The 19,725-nt window shown below is 44.6% G+C and overlaps 1 protein-coding gene across 1 annotated transcript in view; it reads right to left on the bottom strand.

Moving 5' to 3' along the window:
• The window catches only part of AR (androgen receptor), a 210,183-nt gene that overhangs the window by 15,148 nt on the left and 175,310 nt on the right, over window positions 1-19,725 (bottom strand). The gene's annotated exons all lie outside the window — the stretch shown is intronic.

Genomic DNA, 19,725 nt, shown 5'->3' with positions numbered 1-19,725 from the left:
ACATAAAATAACTCTGAGGTATCACCTATCAGATTGTTTAATAGGACAGAAAAGGAAAATGATCAATGTTAAAAAAAGATGTCGGACAATTGGGACACTAATACATCTTTGGTGGAGTTGTAAACTGATCCAACCATTCTGGAGAGCAATTAGTAACTATGCTCAAAAGCAATCAAACTGCTGGATCCAGACAATCAAACCCTTTGATTCAACAATGCCACTAATAGATCTCCCAAAGAGATCATTTAAAATAAGAAAGGAATTACATGTACAAAAATATTCAGAGCAGCTCTTTTTTCGGTGGCAAAGAGTTGGAAATTGAGGCGATGCTAAATCAATTGAGGAATGGATGAACAAAATGCGGTATATGAATGTGATGGAGCACTATTGTGCTGTAAGAAATCAAGAGCCAACAGGTTTCAGAAAAACCTGGAAAGACTTACATGGGCTGATGCTGAGTGAAGAGAGCAGAACTGGGAAACACTGTGCACAGGAACAGTAACATTGTGAGATAATTGACTATGATAGACTTATCTCTTCTCAGTACCACAGTAATCCAAGATAATTCTAAAAGACTCATGATGGAAAATGTCATCCAGAGAAAGGACTGATGGAGTTGGAATGCAGATCAAAGCAGACTATTCTCACTTTCTTTCTTTGCGTTTTTTCCCCTTTGTTGTGTTACTTCTTTCACAACAGAACTAATGTGGAAATATATTTTACATGATTGTGCATGCACCTATATCAGATTGCTTGCTATCTAGGGGAGGGAGAAAAATTTAGAATACAAAAATCTTTCAAAACTGAATGTTTAAAATTGTCTTTACATGTAATTTTAAAAAATAAAATACAATTGCATTTTAAAAGTTGGAGCCGTTGTTGGAGAAGTAAAACAAGGTCCAAGGGGGGCCAAAGTTGAGGCGGTAGTGGTGGGAGGTAGTTGTGAATGGGGTGGAGGCCAGGTCAGGCAGATGGCAGAGCAACCAAAATGGGAATAAAGGGATCCTAGGGAAAGATACACTCAAGACCGAAGGAAAGAAACTTGGCAAGGTAGCTTTGAGAATGTATTCACTGACATACATTGTTTAAACACTGACTGTATGCAGAATACTGTGCTATGCAATGAATATGTTTCAGGTACCAGAGACCCTTGTCCTAAGAGGGTCTGAAGGAGTGCCCAGTGGCTGCTGTGAGCCTAATGGTGGAAGAGAGGCATCTGGAATGGTCTGAATAGTAGGGTTGAGACACAAGACCTCACAATACTTTGGACAACTGTGCCAAGAGCTGGAGATAGGCTAGAAGCCAATTGTTGGAGTAGCAAGCTTGCTACTAAGCCCCTCCCCACCCCAATGCCTGACTGGCCCCATAGGGCCTCTTCTCTTCCAAACCTTTATTCAGGGTAAGTCAAAGACTGTAAGTCAAGTTTGGTGGCCCCATTGCGAAGGGATTCCCTGGGCAGGGGTCCAAGCCAATGCTTCTTTCCCCAGGGGAGTTCTCATTTTCCTGTGAATGCAATAACTCAGAGATTCTAGATCCCCTGCAATTTTTCAGTTGAGGCCCCAGGAGTCTGGGTTATGGTGCCAAAGTGTCCAACCTCACAGATCCATCCTGGTTTGGCACCTGAGAGACCCTGTCAGGGGAAAGCAGGAGGTCTGGTCAGACCTGGGAGAATGTGTCCTCCTCAGACCTGGAACAGAGCTTCTGGACCTCAAAATCAGGCCCTCAAATAACAGCTGGCATTCTCTGGCCTAAGTCACATTATTGAGCCCATAGAAGTGATGAGGCAGCTAAGCCTAAATGTAGAATAGGCCATAGGTGATACAATCCCATCTCAGATATGTTCTGTGTAGTCCTGACCAGGTCAGTTCACTTCTGTCGGGTTCAGGTTCCTTAACTACAAAATAAAGGAAATTATAGCAGCTCCCTCCTAGGGCTGTTGTCAGACTCAGATGAGACAACATATTTATGACATCTTGCAATCTTAAAGTATTATATAAATACTAGCTATTATTATTAGTGCAATTCGGAGAAGTTATTGTATCTTATCTCAATATCTTAACTTTTCCTCTTTCCCCCAATGCCACATTGCAGGGGATTCTTAGCTATAGGCTCCTAGACTTAGAGAGCAAGGCCTCAGAGACTGTGCCCTCTAATCCCTTCCTGTTCCTTTTGGGGAAACTGAGGCCAGAGGGCTGAAGGAACTACTGTGAGATCACTAGACCTACAGATATCAGGGCCCTCATATACTGTGGGTTCCAATACCCTGCTGTTACTGAGGAAAAAGGCCTAGAAAGCTTCATAGTTGATAGAACCCTCAAAGACCTTTTACTATTACTAATACTGCTACTACTATAGCTATCACTACTGCTTCTGCTCCTTGTACTATTATTACTGCTACTGATACCACCACTCCTGCAACCAGATGAGATTTGGGAGTTCATTACTTGAAGAGTTTGCAATGAACAAACACCGTCGATGCTTATCGGTAGCCTATCTACACCTTAGTCTTAGAGAGGTGCCTGGGCAGAAAATGTTTAAGTGCATATCTGAGATACCACCTCACACGTTTCAGACTGGCCAATATGACCAGAAAGGACAATGATCAATGTTGGAAGGATTGTGGGAAATCTGGGACACTATTACATTGTTGGTGGACCTGTGAACTCATCCAACCTTTCTGGAGAGAAATTTGGAACTACACTCAAAGGGCAACAAAAACGTGCCTACCCTTTGATCCAGCAATACCACTACTTGGTCTATACCCTGAAGAGATGATGAAAAAGGGTGAAAACATCACTTGCACCAAAATATTCCTAGCAGCCCTGTTTTTGGGGTGGCAAAGAACTGGAAATCAAGTAAAAGTCCTTCAATTGGGGAATGGCTTAGCAAACTGTGGCATATGTATGTCATGGAACACTATTGTTCTATTAGAAACCAGGAGGGATGGGATTTCAGGGAAGGTTGGAGGGATTTGCATGAACTGATGCTGAGCGAGATGAGCAGAACCAGAATAACACTGTACACCCTAACAGCAACATGGGGGCGATGATCAACCTTGATGGACTCGCTCATTCCATCAGTGCAACAATCAGGGACAATTTGGGGCTGTCTGCAATGGAGAATACCATCTGTATCCAGAGAAAGAAAAGTGGAATTTGAACAAAGACCAAGGACTATTACCTTTAATTTAGAAAAAACCATTATCTTATAATGTAATTTTTGCTATCTCTGATACTTTATTTTTCTTCCTTAAGGATATGATTTCTCTCTCATCACATTCAACTGAGATCAATGTATACCATGGAAACAATGTAAAAACTGACAGACTTGCCTTCTGTGGGGGGTGGGAAGAAGGAAGTGAGATTAAGGGGAAGACTGTAAAATTCAAAATAATAAAATCTTTCTAAAACAAGAGAGAATGCTTAAGTGACTTGCCTAATCAGAATTAGGACTAGAATCCAGGACTTTCTGGCTTCAAGATCAACTTTCTATCATGGACTTTCAAAAGGAGCTGTCATTCCTCTTTTAGCCCTTGCCTCCTCCAGCATCAATCACAATGCTCTGTAGACATATAATATTCATTGTTGCATTTTGTTTAATGCTCATCTGCCCACACAGTCATCTTGCTCATCTGAATTACAAAGTCTGAGGTAGAAGGGACTTCCTGGACCACTGAGACCAAGTCACATCTGAACAGGATCCTTTTCTGACATGCTTGACACAGATGATGCCTGGTCATCTGACCATTACTTGAAGGTTCCCAGTGGGGGCTTCAACCATATCTCAAGGTACTCTAGCTTCAAACCTAAAGTTGCCCATTTCACTTTCTCTCCATTGCTCTGGGTTTAGCTCCCTGGGATCAAGCAGAACCTCATTAATCCTTTTTCCATATCAGGGTCCTTTGAATATTCCAACACAGCTACTTCATTCCCACAAAGCCTTTCTTCCTCATGGTTGACATCATTCACTCCCCTATCAAATCTTTTCTGAGGCATAGATTCAATACCTTTCCCCATCCTAGCTGCCCTCCTCCTTTGGATTCTTTGTAGCTTTAGGGCACTGATTTTTCCTAAAATGGGGTGGCCAGAACTGAAGACACAGTTCTCTAGCTATGGCTCAATCAGGGAGGAGGATAGAGAAACTAACACCCTATTTGTCTTATTTTTAGTTTTAAATTTTAAAAATTTAAAAATTTTACTTTATTCTTTTCTAGTAATATACAAAGGTAATTCTCTACATGTATCCTTTTGCAAACTTTTGTATTCCATGTTTTTCTGTACCTTCCCTTCCCTACCCTGCCACGGGAGTGACCAATTTGATATAAGTTGTACATGTACAATCAATCATATCACCTTATTTCTGGAAGTTTTGTCTGTTGTCTTAATAACCAAAGTCCATATCACTCATTAACATATCACTCTGTTGATTCATACTGACTAGACCATCTAGTAAATGAACCCGATCTCATCCCACTGCCCACTGCTAGTCTTCCTTGGCATCAGCAACCTCCCTGCTTGAGTTCTTGCTTGATTGCCATCTCCCTGAGAGCAGGGATTATTTCAATGTTTGGTTTTGTACACCCAGCACCTGAGCTCTATCTAATAATCATTTATTTTACTTCCTGGACACTGTAATCATCTGCCCAGACTCCATTCTATTTCCTACAATTGGGCTCTCCCTGGACTGCCTGGCTCTCCGAAGTAAGTTTGCCTAGATTCTGAATCTGGTCTGTTCCACCTCCCTACTAATGATGGCCCTACTAATGACAGCCAACCATGACTAAGGAGATACTTCAAACGAAATTCCAATTAAAAATCACCCTCTACACGGCTGTCTAATTGATCTCAACAAAAAGTCAGAAAGATATAAAGTGACTTGCTCAGGATCTCACAGCTAGTAAGTGGTTTTGAACTCAGGTCTTCCTGACTGCAGGCCTAGGTATCTGTGCACTAGGGCACCAACTAACTGACTATACACATATGTACAATATATTGTTGTTCATTCATTTTAATTATATTTGACTATCTGTGACCCTTTCCGGAGTATTCTTTGCAGAGATGGCAGAATGTTTTGCCATTTTCTTCTCCAGCTCATTTGACAGATGAGAACATTGACTCAAAGAGAACGAGGTGACTTGCCCAGGGTCACACAGCTAGTAAGAGTCTGAAGTCAAATTTGAACTGAGGCCTCTTTACTCCAGGTACAGCAGCACTATTTACTGCAACACCACCTAGCTGCCTCACAGCATATATGTATGTGCGTTTATGCATGCATGCACAAAATGTCTCTTCATTAAAATGTTAACTTTTTGTGGGAATGGATGTTTGATTCTTTGTATTCACATCCCTAGCCCAGTTAGCTCAGGGTCTGGCACAGGAGGCTGGGATAGGAATAGCAGCTGTAATTTCACTGAAATAGGGAATTCCCAGATGAACAATATCCCTTTACCAGTGCATGTTGGCACCTCCTCTGGTTATATCCTAGGCAGGACTTGAACAAGGTCTTCCTTGTTTTCATTACCCAATATCTGAATGCCTTCAAAAGCCCCAAGGAGGAAGGAAATCCTGAGCTCCAGAGACAAACCCACTGAGGTCTGCTGCTCATCCTCAGTTCGGGCCCTGCCAGTTATGCCAAGCCTGCCAGGGTCATCCCTGGGCTTGATCTTGTCAGAGACGAGGGAGGAAAAGGGATGACCACGATGACAACTGATGGAGTCATGGAAGAATTCTCATGAAAATAACAAGGGAGATTGGGAAGTGAATCCAAAGTGCAGGATGACCTTGTCCAACTATTCTTTATGTGGTTCCCAGGCACAGCCAGTAATAAGAAGCTATGCAAACCTAGTGCCAACTCCCACCCCCTGTTGCCTGGCCCGCCATGGGCTCTGAGATGTTTGCTTTGGGGAGGGGGTGGGGAGGGAAGCCTGCTGGCATGGCTAGGCTCTGGGAAGGGATGCCCTCCTTCCTGTTTGGACCACAGACTTGGGTTGGGCCCCCAGAGCAGTGCATGCTGGGAGCCAGTTTCGAGGAATGTTACAACAAGGTACCCATCAAAATATGGACGTGGAAAACAATTATGATCGTCTCCTCCTGGCCTGCTCCAGAGCCCAATATTTACTGGCCTAGAGGGACATGGGCACAAAGGGGCTGGACTTGTGAGGCTCCAATGCCAAATCCTTGCTACCTGAGTATCACAGCATTAGTCAAGTTTCCAGCTCTGAGCTGCTGTTTCCTGGTTTTGCATATGACCTACCCTAAACCATCTCAAAGGTGCCCCCAGTCCATCAAGTCTCTTGAGTTTACCTCCATCTATGATTCTGTGATCCCTCTCCTTGGCCCAGTTCAAGTCTCATCCAGGGTCACTATGATTGTGCTCAAATGGAATCCCTCAAAAATGCCCTTTTTTTGGGAGCAGAAGGCGGTACATGCCAGTAGGCAGGGCGTTCATATATCAAAAAGTTATGAACCCAATTATTGGGAAGGGTTTACACTCCCACATGGGAGGAGGGCCCTGGTGAGCAGACTGGGAACATTTAAGAGGCAAGTTCATTATCCTCACCCTCTGAGGATAAGACCTGGAGGAGATTGTTCCTCTACTCGGTACTACAAGGAATGCACCCAGGGTTTCCTTTCACAGGTGCAGATTGCAACCTTTTGCACCTTCAAGGACCCCAGTGGTCAACTTGACGGTGGTGAGCCCTTTGGGTGGAGGAACTGAGCTCAAGAGCTGAGAGTGGCCTCAGAGGAAACTGAATGATTTTGGAGCAGGGGAAACAAGCCCAGGGATCTGAAGTGACTTGTCCAGGGTCATATACAGGATCCTACAGCTAGAGCCTGAAGGGACCTCAGAGGTTAGCCAGTTCAACTCCGTCATTTTACAAAGGAGGAAACTGAGTCCCAGGGAGGAGGAAGGATTTCCCCAGGGTCTTACACCAAATCCTAGACCACCCCAGGGGCTATTGAGTTTGACTTTCATTTTACAGAGAGGGAAACTGAGGCCTAGGGAAGGAATGACCTTACCCTTAGGCAAAGGACCCTAGCTCCTCTGACTCACTGCCCTAGAGAGGCACTCTTTCAAATATATTCCACTTCCTCCTCTTAATCTGAAAATGTTTTAACTATAGACCTTTCATGCAAGAAGCAAACTAAATTTGAAAAGGCTTATCCTCCAGTTGGTTACTGGGTGATGAGTTCTGGGCTTCCACAGTCTGTGAAGATGCTAACAAGTAAAAGGGTTGCCATTTGGAGGGAACTGCCAATATGGGTAAAATCATAGATCACTTGGAGTAAAAAACAAATGGCTCCAATTTTAATAGTGCTTCTGAATTTTGAAGAGCTTCTCTCCCATTCGCCCATTCATCAAGATGGCAAGTCTCATCTTTTATTAATACTGATAACTAATACTTCATATAAGGCTCTCCCAATTGCTTCCAAGAAGTAGCTAATCTCCTGCTTTCACTATGGAAGGCCCTAAGGGCCCAGGCCAGGCCCAGCTGGAGCCAGGTGTTCAGCTCAGGGAGGTCAGACACACCAAACAGAAGTCAGATTGATTTCACTGGGGAGGTGTTAGGTGTGTGTGTGTGGGGGGGGGGGTGGGCAGGGGCAGGGCATTGTTCTCTCTCTGGTCCAGGATTGACTGTGTTGACAGACTGCTTGGAAAGAAACTTTGAATCAGCCTTGCCTGCTAACATTGGTTGTTTGTGGGAACACACAGGCTGCTTCTCTGGGGCTTGCAGCCGGGACCCAGGAGCATGCACCAGCACCGGAGAAATCCAGAGTCAAACAAAAGTGACAGGATGGGGAGGGCCCTTAGAACATGGAAAGACTAGGAAGGATCTTAGAAGTTGGAATGGCAGGGCTGGGAAGACACTTAGAACAAAGAATGTCAGAGCTGGGACTTAATAGATTTTTTTTAGCTCAGAGGTTCCTGGCCTTTATGTTGTGTCCCTGAATCCTACCTGTGACAGTCAGTTTGGAGAAACCTATGGATCCCTTTTCAAAATCATGGCTTTAAATGCATAAAACAAAACCCAACATATATGATTCCAAAAGAAACTGATGAGACTGGACTAAGGTTCTCACAATCCTTTTTGTTGTTTTTTTTTTTCCCCTGGGGGGAGGGGTTTGCAAGGTGGCAATGGGGTTAAGGTCACACAAGTTAGGTCATTATTAAGTGTCTGAGGTCACATTTGAACTCAGGTCCTTCTGACTCCAGGGCCAATGCTCTATTCACTGCACCACCTAGCTGCCCCTTCTTACAATCCTTTTTGTCAAACTAACCATGCCCCGTGCTCCCCCCCAGCTCCAGGTGAACAAAGGCCTAAGGACCTAAGTGACCTTGCTCTGAGAGCCTGGGTACCCTAATCATTGGCACCCCCTACCAGGGCTCCTGTTTCTCTACATTTTGCTGCCTTCCCTGTTTCCCTACCAAGATCAATCTCTTGTTTCATATGAAAGAGAGATGGGAAACACATGTGGGTTTCTCTCCTTCCCTGCTCTTGGACCTTGATTCCCAGGGATGCCACTGTAAGGAGGTTGCCAGTCAAGTATTTCTTTATCTTGGGTCTGGAGACTAGGCAACCATCTAATGAGGCTTCCAGTCTGAGGGAGGGGAAAATCTTAAAACTCATAGGGTTATAGGATTTCAAGCTGAAAGGACACTGGTAATCACCAAATCTATTCCCTTCATTTTACAGATGAGCAGACTAAGGACCCCCAAAGGGGTGGTGATTTGTTCAGGAACATATAGTTAGTAGCAGATCCTGAATTTGAACTCAGGTCTTCATGTGTCAGGAAAAGCTTCATGCTCAGTGGGTCACCTAACTTCTATCTTCCTCAGACAAACCCCTAAGCTTTATTTACCAACTCACAGTCCATTGTGATTTCTGTTGGTAGAAGGCATCCCCTCACACTAAGGAAATCAACATTTTTGTTCCATGGAATACATGGTTAAGGCCCAGTGATGCAGCTCAAGGACTCAGCAAACCAATCAATCTGGCAACATGAGCTTATTGTGTGAACTACTGTGCACTGGAGATACTGAGACCCAAGCAAAACAATTCTTGTCCTCTAGCACCTCACATTATGGCAATAGCAGACGGCCGATAAAGGTCTGAAGAAACCTCCCTCGGATTGGCACTGTGCTTATAAGGAGGCATTGGACTATAGTGGAAGGATAACTGGTTCACGTCAAAGAACCTGGCTTCAGATCATGCCTCTCTTGCTTACTCCCTTTCCCTTCTTGGACCTTCATTTCTTCCTCTCTAAAATGAGGGAATAGAACTTGATGGCATCCAAGGTTCCTTCCAGCTTCACCTCCCATGACTAAGCACAGAATTCAAAATGCAAGGTAACTGCCATTTCATCAAGAGTGGAAATGGTAGATTCAGAGATGACATGTGGGTGGTAGAGGTGGATAGGGCATTGGGGGTGGGATGGGGACCAGGATGAACAATAACACAAATAGCATTTGCACATTATTAGAAAATTTGCTAAGCCCTTTAGAGACCTCCCTCCCTCCCTCCTTTCCTCCCTCCTTTCCTCCCTCCCTTCCCCCCTTCCTTCCTTCCTTCCTTCCTGTGATGTCCTAACCCAGCACATAGGCTGTGCAGCCATGATCAGGAAGACCCAGGGCTTCTGCTGCCCCAGCTTAGGCCCTGGAGACCAGAGCTCAGCCCCAGGCCCCTACTCAAACATTTCCAATTGAATCAGCCAGCCTTGGAGATGCCAGGTTCACCTCCATGCCACTGGGAGGGGATTTTAATGGAAGATGAAACTAACATAAAGATGTTTTTATTCTTGGTGGAAAATTCTTCTGGCAGCTAATCTGGACTCTATGTGAGAGTGCATTAGAATGCACAAATTATGGAAATCCATTTTCCATTGGGGAAGATTCCAAGCTGTTCTATCTACATGGGCCAAAAGGTACAGGCAAGGCATGGTGAAGCAACCCTCTCCCAATGGGCTCTGACCTTCACTAACCCCACAGCTTGAGGCTCACACAATGGAGCCCTATCCTGGCAGTTTTCAACCTCCCTCTTTGGGCCTGACTTTCCTCCTTTGTAGGAGGAGGTTGGGCTAGATGGTCTCTGAAAATCTCTGCTCACTTTAAGCCCTGTGAACCTAGGATTGCCGAATAAACGAATGAACAAACAAATGGATGACTATAAACATTCAAAGCTGGGAAAGAGAAACCTGTGGAACAGTGCAGGGTGGGGGTATTCATTAACCTTTTGTAACCTAGTGGAGTGATGAGACTGGGCCTGGGATTTCATCTCTGTAGACTGCTTCCAGTGAAGAAATGCCTACAACCAATGCAAGCTGGGACCTTCTCCCTTTTCTTTAGAGCCCTAAAGAATGGTTCAGAAAAGTGAGAAGTCAAGTGACCTATCCAGGATCACAGAGCTAGGATGCATCAGAGGCAGAACAGCCAAAGGATGAGCCTCTCACTTCCTCTCCTAAGCAGAGATGCCAATGGCCTTCAGTCTTCACTGAAGACAAGAGTGGGAAACAGAGTTTAAATGGGATTAACTGACCTGAGGTGAGATGACAACAAACACCCATCCCACTTTTTCAGTCTCTGCACAAACCAGTTCCGTCTCTTATTCCTCTGATTCCAAAGCGCCAGGCATTATGCTTTATGAACTGGAACCCAAAGAAGTAACTCATTTCCAAGAAGAGTTTGATAAGACACTGCGATAGGCTATTGATGATGGGACCAAGTCTTGGACATGGAAGTCGGGAGAGCTGCATTTGTAGCCCGCCTCTGATGTCTTCTAGCTGTGTGATCACAGGCCAGTCACGTAACTTCTCTGATTTCACCTCTGATGATTCCTTGAATTGACCATAGGGTCAGGAAGATGTGGAGACTCTGTGTGACCTTAGGTTAGTCAACGTAACTTCTCAGGTCTCTGGGCATCTCCCTAGGGTTAGAAATTGACTGCTCCCTATGAACAGGGGAAACTGCCTCTGCTAAGGAAAATCCCAGGTTGGTTCCTATCTCCGAACCAAGGCCAAACCCACTTGTACCTCCTTCCCTAGAAGCCCCCTCTCAAGCTGCAGCTGGCTTTCCCTGACACGGAGAAGAGGCCATGACTTGTTTAAGTTCATACAGATGCTAAGCTTTGAATGAGGCTTTCTGGCTCCCAGCTAGTGCTAACCTGCCTCACTGGGCTCTTAGAGTAAGGTTTCTGGGAAATTGGAGAGGCTGTTATAACAATGAGCCATTTATTACTTCTCAGAAAAATCTTTCAGAGGAGAGGATTGAACTTCAGCTACGTAGGATGGCAATGGATAAGGGGGTACGTGCAGAGTGTCAACTTCCTTCCCCATTAAGCTAAAGGGTCAAGCACAATGATAAGAGCCAACCTTTGGGGACAATGGTTCAAGATTTCAGAAGTGCTCAATGTATATTATGTCAGCGCTTGGTGTAGGGGATAATGTTGGAGTTGAGAAGAACTGAGAGACTTGGGCTTGAATCCTGCTTCAGTCACTTAAGTCTCCATTTGACTGTGTCATTTAACCTCTCTCAACCTCAGTTTCCTTGCTTGTAAAATGAGGATATTAATAGCACCAAAGCAGCTGGGAGAATTAGGTGACATCATATATTTAACCACTTTACAGATACTAGAGGTTAACATAAATGCTACCAATGATTATTCCTGTGACGTAGATTGCTAATATTATTCTCATTTTACAGAGGAGGAAACTGAGGCCCAGCAGGGTTAAGTGACTTGCCCATGGTAACACATCTGGTAATATCTGAGGCAAGATCTGAATTCAGGTCTTCTGATGGAAAGTCCTGACTCTAAATCCCTTTAAATTTGAAGTTCGGAGTTCTTAAACTGGGGTCTGGGAACTTGTTTTTTAAAATATGTTTATAACTTCTGGATTTTATTTCATGCATTTCAAGAAGTGATTCTGAGAAAGGTTCTAGAAGCTTCATTAGCTTAACTGCCCAAGGGCACTGGGATGTAAAAAAGACAGGAATCCTTACTCCAGTCCAGTGCCAAACTCAAATGGAAATGAGACCTCCAAACCATACAGAAGGGTCCTTGCAGACTTGAGATAGACTTAAGTTTTAAACTGTCATGTTATCTATGTATTATGTATTTTTTTTGTACTGTGAAATATTTCCCAGAGACATTTTGATCTGATTCGACTGCACAACCCACTTCTTCACCAGCAGGTCACGTGGTACAGGATGACGAGGTCATTTGTGGTCACTTCCTTGCCTGTTTGGGTCTCCTGCCCCTAGAAAAGGACTGGGTCCTAAGGACACTAACTCCATTGAGATGGAGGTCTGGGTTGGGGCCCTAGGGTCACCAAACACTAGAGAAGTATGAGTGAGGGGCATGATCTGAAGCATGGGAAGAGGAGAGAAGAAAAAGGCTACTGCTGTCCCTTTCTGTGAAGATGTCTCCTACACAGGTACTACCTTCCTCCCAGCAACCCCCTGGATTTTGCTTCTCCACACTTTTCTGCAGACGTATTGCTCTCCTGACAAAACATAACTCCCTGATGGCAAAGACTGGTTCATTTTTGTCTGTGTTCTCAGGGTACAGTGTAGTGCATATGCTTGTTGTCTACTGACAGAAGGCGTGTGTGTGTGTGTGTGTGTGTGTGTGTGTGTGTGTGTGTTTGTGTGTGTTTGTGTGTGGGGATGGATATAGCTGTCTGGGACTGAGCCATTGAGTGTCCAGTTAGTAGGAGGTTTTACAGACTGAGACTTCAGAGCATGAAGAGCACCCTCAACTGCAGTCAGAAAGCCTTATGCTTTTTAAAACCTTTGGTCTAAGAGTCAGAAAGGCCCTCAGAAGCCATCTGATCAAGAGAGGGCTAGGAAACAATAGAGCAGTGACTCAAATCCAGGACTCCTCCCCTCCTCTCACTGCCTGCCTCTCTCTAGGACATCTGATTGCATTTCTCTCTCCAGATGCCCCTTCCCACCCTGTCCTCCTGGGCCAGTGGAATGCCTGGCTAGAAAGACAAAAATCACGCTTTATCTTTCAAGGTTTATGTGGGACCATTTAGTCTAATGGACAGATAATGAAACCCATCTCCTTCGGCTCAGTTGAGAAGCAGGGGCCTACAGGGGCTTCATTTTGCATACGCTATTAAATGTGGTCACTGGCTACTTCTGCTTAAGCCTTTCTTTTTGTTCCAAGGGAGGGTCTAATTCCTGAGGGTGTCTTTGTGTGTTTTTGTGTGTGTGTGTGTGTGTGTGTGTGTGTGAGAGAGAGAGAGAGAGAGAGAGAGAGAGAGATTATGATATAGAAAACAAAGGCATCTATAAAACTTATTTAAAAAAAGATTGAGTCTGAGGGAGTGGAATTCTGGAAAAGAAATGGGTAACACCATGATATAGAAGGCTGTGGAAGGAGGCCAGCACACCAAGTCGCCAGGGCTCTCCTCCAAGTCTCCTTCTCTGGGCTGTTAATAACCACCATGCCAATGGCAAGGAGTTCACTGTCCAGATGCCATCCTCAGCACAGGACCCTACAGACTTCCAGAAAACCTGCTCCTAGGAAAGGCCAGGTCTGGGAAATAGGTCCCAATGTTAGGCTTTTCCACTGGAAAAGGGGAGGGGGAGCAGGAATTTAAAAAAAAAAAGATTGGACTAATTTGGAGCATACATGTTTTTACAATTACTTTTCAACTGACATTAAAAACAAATGTTAGACAGTCCAAGCTGAACAGGTCAGGATGACCTGGGAAGCAAATGAGAAAAAAAAAAAAAGGAAAAAGAGGGAAGAGGGGGGGCAATGTTAACAGCATTATTTCTGTCAGGCTGCCGTAAATATTAAAATACCATCGATGTATTAATGGCTTTATTAAAGGAAAAATCACTAGCAGAAATATGTTACATTCCAACAACCAGAAATCAGTGAAAAAAAGAACCAAAGCATACTGGGAGCCCTGTTGTTTAGTATTAGCAGAGTACTCAACCCAAGCGGAGAGGAGACCCCAGTCTGGAATATCTGGCTGGCTTCTGTCCAAGAGGAAAGTCTCAGAGGGCTAGGGGAAGGTGGGGCAGATGTGGCTGGGGCAGGGGGTGGAAAAACATGAAGGTTGGCACACAGGGAAAGCAGGAGGGCCCAGGGCTTGTCACATTCCCACAGTTATGCAGCCCTGCCTTCTGGAGTCAGAAAGAGCCCTGTTTCAACATGGAGGTTTTCAGGGACAGAGAATACCAAAATATCAGCCATCAGCATCACCCATCAGGCCAAATTGGGAAAGGAAGGGGGGAGTGGCTTGACTAGCAAAAAAATGGGTAGAAGGGGGGAAAGGGTTGGTGTAGGAACAATAGGGCAAATAAGGCAAGAAAATGGGTACACCAGGGCCTGAGCCAGGCTCTGTTTTCTTAGAATCACAAAGGAAGAGTAATGTGTGGTGGTTGTTGAGATTCACTAGTTCCACCCTAAGGCACAGTCCTGTCTCCCCCACCTGCAGAAGCTGCCCTGGGCTTTCAGTTTTGGGCAAGGAGAAAGTTGAGTCAGAAGTCATCCAGATCTGTTGTTTAAGCTTGGAATAAGTGTGGGCAAGTAGGGGCAGCAAAGGACAAGAGGAGATAAGCTAGGGAGCCTCAACCTGCTACCTCCTAGTTATAGGACCATTGGGGTACTGCACTGGAAGTCAAAGTCTTCGTTTCTAAGGATGACTCAAACACTAGACTCAAGATTTGTATCATCTTGGGCAAATTATTCCACCTTCCTGGGTCTCAGTTTCCTCCCCTGTGAAATGGTTGGACTGGATAGCCTCTGAGATCCTTACTAGCTGTTGATCCCTTCATCTCCATGGCTCTTAGTTTCCTCCTCTGTGAAATGAGGGTGTCAGATTAGCTGGTCTCTGATTCCTCTGTCAGCTCTGGATCTCTGGTTCTCTTGGCTTCCCTCCTCACAAGGGAACCGACCCAGATGAGCCTTCCTAGCTGATAGTCTACAATGTTAGGCATTGTCTGTTCTTCTGAAGGAGTGAATAATGATACTTCCTTCCCAGTAGAGACATCTGCTCTCTGGTTCTGGTTGGAGTAGTGTGGTCGATTTTCAGGAGCCTTAGTCAGGGCCTGAAAATGACCCCCGTGGATAAGAAGCCACACGGATACTGGTAAAGCAGGTCCCTGGCGGAGCAGGAAGCCAAGCGACCACCCCTTCCAACCTCACCACCTTTCTATTAACCTCCAAAGCACCTGGAAGCCCAAGGATTCTTCCTGGCAATTTTGGAGGGGACATCCAATTCAGGCAGAGGCCAGTTGAAGATAGAAGGATGCACTAACAATAATGGAATAGGCAGCTTTGTAAGGTAGTGAGTTCTTCATCCCTGGAAATATTTATCCTGAGGCTGAAAGGAAAGTCTCTAACAAGATGACCTCTAAGCTTCAACCCAGCTGTAACAGCTTGGCCAGTCTTTGACTACGTGGGGATTCACATTTTGGGCAGGGGGCCATCAGCAAGGTTCTTAGCCTAGGGTCCAGGGATGGATTTCAGGTGTTCTGTGAGACTAGACAGGAAAAAAAAACCTCAGAATTTTTATTGTTACTAATGTCTAACTGAAATGGAGTCCATGCTGTGGAGATTTTAAAGTCTTCCAAGGAAGGGGCCACAGGGTGTGGAACATTTGCTCTAGGGATCCCTGTGCATTGCTGAGGTTTCCTGCAAGCTCTTGCAATAGGTGGGACCATGGAACATCATTGTCCACAGGGGGCACACCCAGAATTGGGCATTGAAGATAATTCCCAGCATAGAAAGATGGCATGTCAAGATTCAAAGCAAAGGTTTACTGACTTGTCCTCTCAAAGTTCCTCACAACAACCCTGTGAGGTAGGCCCTTCACCATAAGCACAGCCTCCGCCCCTCTCCTCCCCCACCCCCATTGACCCCAATCACTGACAGAGAAGGCAGCTTCGGCCTCCTGGGACTCCCCACTAGAGAGTTTTCTAGTGCCCTTGGTCTGAATGAGAAAGAACAGCCCATCTTCAGGCCCTGGTCCTTTTGTGTTGCTTGTAATGGCGCATGTGGGGTTTTTCTGATACAGAAGAGAGACACCAAGGAATGAAGAAGTATGGGGCTGGGGGGAGGGACCAAACAAGCTTTCCTAGTTCAGAGAACCCCTTGCTAGGCCTTTGGGCTCCCCTTCTAGGCTGAGCACAGTGGGTCAAAGAGACAGGGCCAGAGAGGGGAACGCCATAGGACAGAGCGCTGGGCCTGGAGTCAAGAAAGACTCGGTTCAAATCCAATCTCTGCCACTTCTTAGCTTGGTGATCCTAGGCAAATCACTTGATTTCTATCTGCCTCAGTTTCCTCAACAGTAGAATGGGGATGAGTTCCTACCTCTCAGGGTGGATGTGAAAAACAAATGAGTTGATATCTGTAAAGTTTAAATAAACAACAGCTATTATAATATTAACAATTTTGTTTTATATTAATATATTATTACAATGAAATTAATCTATACACTATTTATAATGATTTTGAATGTAATAATAAATAGGAAGAAGACTATGTGTATGTGTTGGGGTTGTGGGGCATTTGGGTTTTTTCCCTCTCTATCCCTTTTACAGACATTGCATTACAATGAAAAGTTAATTTAGGGGTCCTGGTCAGGACATTGTGGGTCATAAACAGCTAGTTAGAGATAGAGCATGGGGTGAGTGGGCAGAAAAGGGGCAGGGAGAGGGGAGGGGAGGGGAGGAGAGGAAGCTGGGGGCAGTTGAATGAATTCTGAACACGGAGTCACAAGACTGGAATTTAAAACCCTGATTCTGCCATTTAGTATCTGTGAGACCTTAGGCAAGTCATCTGGCTTCTCTGGGCTTCAATTTCTTCACCTGCAAAACAAAAGTGTTGGCCTAACTGGCTTCTGAGGCCCCTTTCAGCTTGAGATATAAGATCCTATGTGCAACCTGACCAAGTCCCTTCTCCCTGGGCCTTGGTTTCCTTCTCTGGACCCTTCCAGCACCAGAACACAGATCACATAGCTATGCAGAGTCCAGCCAACACTTTTTCCTTGAGGCAGATAGCATAGTTTAGTCAGATGAAGTGAAGTCAGTCCCAGCTCTGTACTTCCTAAAACCATCTGAGCAATCATGCCCTCTCAATGGAACTCAGTACCCTCTTCAGCAGAATGAAGAGGCTGGATTCCACTTGCTCCACAGCCTACTCCTACAACATCAAGCATTCCCGTTGTGACCAAGTGTGATGTGGTTGAAAAGGACTCAGGCAAGTTGCTACTTATCTGGGGTCTTAGTTTCCTCATCTGTAAATTCCTCCTAGCTCTATGAACCCATGATGCAGACACAGAACCCAGTCTCTGCTCTAACTGTGCAATAGCTAAGAAAGGGGAGGCATGTGGGGTTGGGGGAAAGCATCCCCCACCTCTGACATTCTCCTGGCCTATGGGCTGCAAGTGGATGGTGAATGATCAGGTCTTATTCTCAGTGAGGAAGCTAGAATAACACTACTCTTTTCCATACCTTTCCTACATTTTTGTTGTTGTGGTAACACTATCAATGTTAGATGATCTGAAGACTCTTTGCCTATCTTGATGCCTCTATCTGTTTTCTTAGGCTCCACTCTTTAACTTGTGATTGGGCAACATGAGCAAAGGAGCATCTAAAAAGGAAACACATACAACTTCTATGTACATTTATGCACATATACATAGTTTGTATATATATATGTATATATATATATACATATATATATATATATATATATATATATATATATATATATTCATTCCGGTATGGGCAGAAGTATGGGAAACTGGGAAAGAACAATGGTGTGGGAGTCAGGAGACCTGATGTGAATGGTAAGGTCTATAAAATATACCTAGTACACAAAACTGGGAGCGGGGGTGGCATATGGCTGACCCAATGGATGATCAAGTCAAGATCCAAAAGATAAAATGATGTGTTAGACTGTCAGGTAAAATCTACAGAGATGATAATTTAATAGGAAGAAATGGAGAACTTTATACTTGAGTACAAAAGAAATCACCATCAAAAGTCCAAACTGTTTTGTGGCCAGAGAACAGCTCATTTGAGCAAAGATGTGGAGGTTTAGTGAACATTAGGTTTCACTGCAAGTCAACCATGTGTTCCATCAGCCCCCTCGCATCTAATGTAATATTTGTGGCATTAAAAGAGGCATATTGGCCAAAACTAAGGGGATGATGGATGGAATGACAAAAATATATGATGAATTCAAGTCTGATCAGGGGTTATTTTGTTTCTCTCTTCTCTGCCAAGAAGAATGACCTTTGAACTGGAAAGTACACGTTGATGGCCTTACATGATGATGAGTTCATGACCAAGATAAGGAAGGAGAGTTTGAGAGTACAGCTAAACAGAGGTGAAGTGGTTTGCCCAGAGTTACACATCTAATAAATATCTGCAGCCACATTTGAACTTGGGTGTTTCCAACTGCAGCTCTAGGGTTCTATGCATTGTAACAATCTGCCCATTTCACAAAAAGGAAGGAGAATGGGGTTTGCAAACCCCAAAGGGGGTATACTTAAATTTGAAATCCAGGCAAAAGCTGAGAATGCTTTGGGAAAGAGATGGCCAATAAATGCGGAGAAAAGGAAACAGCTATTACACTTAAGAGCCAGCTCAAGAGCAGATCATGCCTGACAAGCCTTACATTCTCTTGTGTATGTTAGGGGAATACTATAGATATGGTTTACCTAGCTTTTAGCAAAGCATTTGCTAAAAGTCTCTCATGCCATCCCAATGGGCAAGATGGGGAGATGGGGGTTAAATGCTAGCTAGCCTAGCTAGGTGGGACTGGAAGTGAATCAAAGAGTCATCATTAATGCTCCTCTGCTTGCAGGAGATCTCAGTGGAGTGCCCCAAGGGATCTGTGTGGCTGAACATTTTTACCTGATTTGGATAAAGGTTCAGGTGGCACACTTATCAAACCTGTGGATGACTGGAAGCTGGGGGGCGTGATGGACCCCACTGGAGTGCTGTCAGGATTCCAGAAGGTTTGCTCCACATTCATTTTTGGTCTAGATTCCAGGTCCTCCCTACTGTAATTAGAGCATGGCTTCTTTTGTTCACGTATATGTCTTCTCTTGTTTGTACACACCGCATTTGGTGTTTTGGTACTTGTTTCAATGGAAGGTTTTATGCCTAGCTTCCAAAAAACTAAGCCTGGTAAGTAAGAGATGCAGCCCACTAGACGTCCCTATCTTCTACTGCCCAATACAAGAGGAATCAACAGTGTGCTTGAGCAGCCAAACCATCTTGACCTGTGTAGAAAGGCCTGGAGGTCAAGGAAAAAGGACAGGATTATCCCTCTGTGCTCAGTTCCAAACCCCACAATTTAGGAACAACACTGCTAGGCTGGAGAGTGTTCCAGAGCTATGTTTCCAGAATAGTGATTGGGGCTTCAACCTAAGAGCTAAGCATGTCTAGTTTGGAAAAAAAGAAGACTCGGAGGACATGTGATAACTAATTTCAGCTACCTTAAAGGACTGTCTTGGAGAGGAGGGATTATTCTGGTTCTGTTTGGCCCTGGGAGGGAAGAACTAGGATCAATGGAGGGAAGGGACAAAGAGCCTAATTGAAATTGAATGGCAAGTTCACTGGAGCTATCTAAAAGTGCAAGTCTCTACTTTGAGAGGAATGGGCTGCTATTTCCTCAGTGAAGGACTCCTTATCAGACAAGTAGAGTATACAGGATCACTTAAGAGCTCTCTTCCAACTCTGATGGCTTAGTGATAG

This window comes from Macrotis lagotis, chromosome X, assembly GCF_037893015.1.
Source record: "Macrotis lagotis isolate mMagLag1 chromosome X, bilby.v1.9.chrom.fasta, whole genome shotgun sequence".
Taxonomy (NCBI): domain Eukaryota; kingdom Metazoa; phylum Chordata; class Mammalia; order Peramelemorphia; family Peramelidae; genus Macrotis; species Macrotis lagotis.
Note: the sequence above shows the minus strand (reverse complement) of the source record. Positions and strands in the feature narration are given on the sequence as shown.